Source organism: Lemur catta, chromosome 15 (assembly GCF_020740605.2).
Source record: "Lemur catta isolate mLemCat1 chromosome 15, mLemCat1.pri, whole genome shotgun sequence".
NCBI classification, from domain to species: Eukaryota; Metazoa; Chordata; class Mammalia; order Primates; family Lemuridae; genus Lemur; species Lemur catta.
Window position 1 is genome coordinate 38119433 of NC_059142.1, and position 5587 is coordinate 38125019.

General features: G+C 41.7%; 1 long non-coding RNA gene across 3 annotated transcripts; it reads left to right on the top strand.

Moving 5' to 3' along the window:
- The first annotated feature begins 87 nt into the window (after nucleotides 1-87).
- LOC123620869 lies at nucleotides 88-5530 on the top strand. Of its 3 annotated transcripts, none has more exons than XR_006728976.1 (5): nucleotides 88-129; nucleotides 476-586; nucleotides 776-1048; nucleotides 1139-1595; nucleotides 5490-5530. It is a non-coding gene; the product is annotated as an uncharacterized LOC123620869 (long non-coding RNA). The 3 variants fall into 3 exon arrangements; XR_006728978.1 differs by lacking the exon at nucleotides 88-129 and having other exon boundaries at nucleotides 136-586; nucleotides 1139-1224; nucleotides 1317-1595; XR_006728977.1 differs by lacking the exon at nucleotides 88-129 and having other exon boundaries at nucleotides 136-586; nucleotides 5486-5525.
- The last annotated feature ends 57 nt before the right edge of the window (nucleotides 5531-5587 follow it).

Consider the following 5587-nt stretch of genomic DNA (forward strand, 5'->3'; position numbering starts at 1 on the left):
CACGGGCCCGCTCTCTCGGGGATGGGCCGGGAAGCTGCCACGTGACCTATTTACTCACAGGTCATTGGCCACATCTATCCGCAGGGGCGGCTGGGTAATGTCGTCTATTCTAGGAGGCCTAGTGCACAGGTAGGGAGAATGCAGCCCTCGCTGTCGCAGATCTGCTTCTGGTATTGGCCCTCCACGCTGAGATGGGGCGTCAGAGGCGCTCGGTTCCCCCAGGTCTCTGCCCCCACCAGCCTTATATGTGCAACTTCTCCCTGAAGGAAGAGGGAAACCTCCTCAGACTTGCTTGTCTCCTTGTCCCTAGGCCCTTCCAAACCAATGCACCTGTGGGTTTTCCTTCACGTGCCTCTGGCAAGCCCCATCCCTTCTGTCCCGTCCTTGGGCAGAGAGGTCATTACCTCCAAGTGGAAGCCCCTACGTTTTCACCCAATTTTAACCTTTTCACCCATTTTTAACCTTGCTCCGTAAGGACAGTAACTGTACCTGAAGGTGTCTGGGCCCTGCAATAGCCTCATCTGAGTGACCAAGGGGCTTGGGAGTCCCTCTCTTCCATTCCTTGAAGCCCAGAGTGAACTGACAGGTGAGAAAAACTGCTTTGGGATTGGGGGTGGGGAAGGGGAAGGGTTTGAGTCACCTAGCAGCGTCTTTCAAGGTCCCTGTCCCCTGTATGCAGCTCTGAATGGCCCGTGTTTGTCTATGGCAAGATGTATAAGCAATCACTATCACTGCCTGGAGCCTGGGCGTCCTGACCCTTTCTCTGTTATCACAGCCTCGTGATCCTGGACTTGGGGCCGTATTGAGAGAGTACTTTGAGGTCCCTTCCCTTCCAGCATCTCTCAAGGGGGACTCTGCAGGGCAGAAGTGGGATCAGGTCAGATCAAGATCAGTTGACTGGCAGAACTTAGCAACTCCCTCCCTGAAAGCAATTCTCCTGGATCCAAAAAGCTGTACTTCGCACACGTTCTGGAAAGTCACTGGGGGCAGAAGACAAGGTCATCTGTAGATGGGGCTTCCTTTCCTCCAGCTAAAATAACATTTACAGGTATATCCTTTTTTTTCCCCAATCTTTTTTTTTTATTTTATTTTGCTTGAGCATCTCATCTGAATAGGTATATCTTTTTACACTCATCAGGACTGTATTGGGACCACCTTGAGGCCAGTGAAGACACCGTCTTACCCAAAAGAACACAAATCTAACTCCTGAAAGTACTGAGGAATGTAAGAGGGAATGTAAAAATGATACACCTGCTGTGAAAACCAGTTCCTGTGTCTTATAAAGTTAAACATACTCTCAACAATTCCACTCCTAGGTATTTACCCAAGAGAAAGGAAAAAGTATGTGTGAAAAAGGATATGTACTCCAATTTCATAGCAGCTTTATTTATAATGGACCCAAACTGGAAACAATTCTAATGATCATCAACAGGTGAATAGATAAACAAATTCATGCAATGGAATAATAATCAGCAATAGAAATAGAAGGAACTCTTGCTACTTGCAACATGGATGAATTTCCAAAACACGCTGAATGAAAAGAAGCCAGCCACAAAAGCATGTGTACTATGATTGCACATGAAGTTCTAGAATAGGTATGTAAAAGTATCATATAGTAGTGGAAATCAGATCCATGTTTGGGGCCAGGGGTTGAAAAGGCACGTGAGAACTTTTTGGGGTAATAGAAATGCTTTATTTTACTTTTTAAATTATTTATTTATTTTTAATCGTTTTAGAGACAGGGTCTCGCTCTGTTGCTCAAACTAGAGTGTAGTGTCCTCATTGTAGCTCACTGTAAACTCAAACTCCTGGGCTCCAGTGATCCTCCTTCCTCAGCCTCCCAAAGTGCTGGGATTATAGGCGTGAGCCACTGCGCCCAGCCGGAAATGCTTTGTATCTTGATTGTGATGGTGGTTATGCAGGCCTGGATGTTTGTTGTCTACAGCCATACCTCCCCGAACTTGGAAGCTAAGCAGGTTAGGCTTGGTTAGTACTTGGAAGGGAGAAATATGAGCATACTTTTGTCAAAAAGTCATCGATCTCTACATTTAGAATGTGTTCTTTTTCCTTTTTTGCCTGCTATCTTCTTCCTTTATATGGAATGTGCATTTTATATATGTAAATGATACCTCAATAAGGTTGATTTAAAAAGAAAAAAAAAGCAATGTAGATCTGTACTGAAAGTCTTTGCAGAGGCAGTGAAAACAGAACAAGACGTTGTCTAAGTCATCATTACGCATCTCTCCAGCTCTCTGGGAGACTTCTTTTTTTTTTTTTTGAGACAGAGTCTCGCTCTGTTGCCCGGGCTAGAGTGCCATGGTGTCAAGCTCACAGCAACCTCAAACTCCTGGGCTTAAGTGATCCTTCTGCCTCAGCCTCCCGAGTAGCTGGGACTACAGGCATGTGCCACCATGCCCGGCTAATTTTTTTTCTATATATATTTTTTTAGCTGTCCAGATCATTTCTTTCTATTTATAGTAGAGATGGGGGTCTCATTCTTGTTCAGGCTGGTCTTGAACTCCTAACCTTGAGCGATCCTCCCACCTTGGCCTCCCAGAGTGCTAGGATTACAGGCGTGAGCCACCGCGCCCGGCCTCTGGGAGACTTCTTTCCTGTCTTCCACTTCCCCTCCTCCTTGTCCTCTCAACTTCACACTGGTCATCCTATCCTTTTTTATCACCTGCCCCCTTCCCATTCTTTATGAAATAAGAGTAATTTTTTTGCTTGCTCCTATGAGTTTGAGTTTGTAATGTCTGAAAGGGACTTTTGTGTGCAAATCCAGTATCTTTGGGTTTGAATTTATATTGAATTTATTAAAACTTTAAATTTTAAAAAATCCTATATTTTCCTTTTAAGCCTTCAAGTCCAACTTACATAGTTTGTTATTCCAGTTGTATATTTAATAGTTTGGGTATAAGAATAAGAATAATCACTTTCACGTGTTCTTTAATTTTCAATTATCTCATAATTTTGGTAAGTTAAATTTGCCTAAGCCAGAAGGATTGCTTGAGTTTGAGGTTGCTGTGAGCTAGGCTGACGCCACGGCATTCTAGCCTGGGGAACAGAGTGAGACTCTATCTCAGAAAAAAAAAAAAAAAAAAAAATTGCCTAAGCAATGAACTCCAATTACAAACTTGATTAATTAAATTTCTAAACTCTCCCAATGCCTGGTTGGGGCTGACTTACAACTCTAACAAATAATACCTTCCTATGCATTAAAACAACTCTTGTAAATCTCATAAACCAAATTTATAAATGTAGTAATTCAAGTTTTTTCAAATTTTGCAATAATGTTTACAAATTTAATCAAATTCCTTAAAGCTTTTGAAATTAAAATCACACCTAAAAAATCACACATTTAAATTGGAATTACAATTTCAATGTCACATTCTCTTAAACATTAGGGACATTTAAAATATGTAATACAGACACGTTATCCTGATAACTGACATTTATTCCTAAATTTAACACAAAATTATAAATACTATTGGTTTGATTACTTTGTCATTTTTATATTATTTACTTTCATGGTTTTAGTCATCTACCCAACTCAGAACAGACAGGTGGACTGAGAATTTCTAAATTTGAAAAAAAACCAAGACAGATTCAGGGTTAGGGATTCAAGGCTGAGATTTGGGACCTGATTGCTTCTTTTCTTGTAGTTGAGCCTGTCTGCTTTATTAGAAGTCCCCAAGATCACCTCTTTCAGTGATAATTTGTCTTATAACTGAATTTGTCTAATTGTTCACTCATGATTAGGTTCAGGGTAAGTCTTTTTGGCAAGAATACTACATGGGCGATGATGTTTGTTTCCCATTGTGTCACATGAGGAGCACATCATGTCATTTGGTCTCATTATTTGGTGTGCCAAGTTTGATCACTTAGTTAATGTGGCGTCTACCAGAGCTCTCCACCTTTTCACTTTGTAATTTATCAAAGGTAGGTTTTTACGTTCTCGTTTTTTAGCCTTTTCATAGAGTTTCTGGTCTAGCAAAGAGAATTGCGAAGCATATTTTGAGACAGGTGGTAATGCAACCATTCACCATCGAGTTCAAATTCCTCTGCTCATCTGGCAAGAAAAGATATATTAGTGTTTTCCATGGAGATTCTTCAAGGCTGGATTGATAGTTCCCCCATGGTCTATTAAAAATCTCTCCCCAGTAGCCTCAGTGCACGTTCTGGTCAATTCCAGATCTTACTGGTAGGTGACTTCTTTAGTTCTCTCTTTTAAGTAGGTTTCTTGAATAAAAACACACAAGAGGCTGGGTGCGGTGGCTCACACCTGTAATCCTAGCACTTTCAGAGGCTGAGGCAGGAGGATTGCTTGAGGCCAGGAGTTCCAAAACCAGCCCCAGCAAGAGGGAGAACCTGTCTCTATAAAAAAATAGAAAAATTAGCAGGGCGTGCTGGTGTGCACTTGTAGTACCAGTTACTTGAGAGGCTGAGACAGGAGGATCACTTGAACCTAGGAGTTTGAGGTTGCAGTGAGCTATGATGCTGCCACTGCACTCTAGGTGGGGCAATACAGCGAGATCCCAAGAAAAGGTAATCACTTTTTAGTTAGTTAGCAAGCACTTTACTGGTCAAGAGCTAACTTCTTTTTTTTTTTTTTTTTTTTTGAGACAGAGTCTCACTCTGTTGCCCGGCTAGAGTGAGTATCGTGGCGTCAGCCTAGCTCACAGCAACCTCAGACTCCTGGGCTCAGGTGATCCTTCCGCCTCAGCCTCCTGAGTAGCTGGGACTACAGGCATGTGCCACCATGCCCGGCTAATTTTTTCTATATATATTTCTAGCTGTCCATATAATTTCTTTCTATTTTTAGTAGAGACGGGGTCTCGCTCTTGCTCAGGCTGGTCTCGAACTCCTGAGCTCAAACGATCCTCCCGCCTTGGCCTCCCAGAGTGCTAGGATTACAGGTGTGAGCCACCGTGCCCGGCCAGGAGCTAACTTCTTTTAAAAAAGAAATATCTCTGATGTTTTTTCTTTCTAAAGAGGGTTTATATACTTTTCTCCCACTATTTATCTGACAAACAAATGCATATTTATTAGATGGGGATTTCACCTTTGATTTGTAACCTGCTTTTTTCCACTTGACAATGTCATGAACATCTTTTCACAGCACTAAATAACAGACATGATAATTCTTAACAGGCACCTGGTGTTCCACATTTACCATAATTTGTTTAACCTAATTGTTTTACCCGATGTCCTCTATTGTTGTGTATAGTCATTTAGGTTGATTTCCATTTTATTATCACAGAAACTTCAATAAACATCTTGGTATATGGCTTTGAGATAATTGTAGTTTTGTAACATGCAGTTTTGGGAGACCCCTTGTACAGTTTGCCCACCTTCCCCCAATTTTGCAATATTAAATCATAACCAGGATATTGACATTGATACAACCCATTGATCTTATTCAGGTTTCCTTTTATTTGTACCCCTATTTGTGTTTACATAGTTGTTTTGTTTTTTTTTTTTTGAGACAGGGTCTCACTCTGTCATCCAGGCTAGAGTGCAGTGGCATCATCAGTTCCCAGCAACCTCAAACTCCTGGGCTCAAGTGATCCTCCTACCTCAGCTTCCC